An 843-nucleotide genomic window follows, 5' to 3' on the forward strand; every position below is an offset into this window, starting at 1 on the left:
GAAACAAACCCACCCCATTGCTCGGCTCCTGGCCGCCCTCCAGGAAACAGGCAGGAGGATGCAGATGGCGGGGCCAGGGAGGGAGGCTGCCCCAGCACCTTCCCCCCGGGGGGCTGCCTGCCGAGGGGCAGGGGCTGAGAGCCGGGGGGCTGGTTCCTGCCGCCCAAGGAGAGGGAGGCCTGCGTTCCTCAGGCCCCTTTCGGCCTCTGGGTGGGGACACAGGCAGCACAGGAGGTGGGCACGGGCGCTGGGCCTGCCGTCTGCAGAGCCACCCTGGGGTTGGGGGGGGAGGGCGGGCAGGCATGTGTCCCGGACAGTGGTCTGCCCAGGGCTGCCTTCCCAGAGAAGTGGGGCCACATGGGGAGATGGGGCTGATTAGGGTTCATTTTCTGTTTTATATGTTTTTATTGACGTCAGAGAGGAAGGGGGAGGGAGAGAGAGAAACATCCATGATGAGGGGGAATCACTGATCAGCCGCCTCCTGCACGCCCCGCACTGGGGATTGAGCCCGCATGTCGTGACCGGGAATCGAACCGTGACCTCCTGGTTCATAGGTCGATGCTCAACCACTGAGCCACGCCGGCCGGGCCAGGGTTCATTTTCCCGAGGGGCACCCTGGCCAGGCTGCAGGGCTGCACCCAGGGATCGGGTGGCTTCCTGGGTGGGACCAACCGGCTGCCCCAGGAGCCAGGGGCCCCAACTTCCAGGGCAACCGAAGTCACCCCGTCACCAAGTGTGAGCCGGGCTGGGCTCTGGCCCAACACAGCAGGGAGGCCCTGTCGAGTGAACGTGTGGACAGAGGGACAGACAGACAGCCACGGAGCCAGCCTCCCCTCCCTCCTC

General features: G+C 66.2%; 1 protein-coding gene across 1 annotated transcript in view; it reads left to right on the forward strand.

Annotated features, from left to right (window-relative positions):
* TSPAN32 (tetraspanin 32) overlaps positions 1 to 843 on the forward strand; it is a 14130-nt gene that overhangs the window by 12174 nt on the left and 1113 nt on the right. The window lies entirely within an intron of this gene.

The sequence above is a fragment of the Myotis davidii genome, unplaced genomic scaffold, assembly GCF_000327345.1.
Source record: "Myotis davidii unplaced genomic scaffold, ASM32734v1 scaffold880, whole genome shotgun sequence".
In the NCBI taxonomy this organism is placed as follows: Eukaryota; Metazoa; Chordata; class Mammalia; order Chiroptera; family Vespertilionidae; genus Myotis; species Myotis davidii.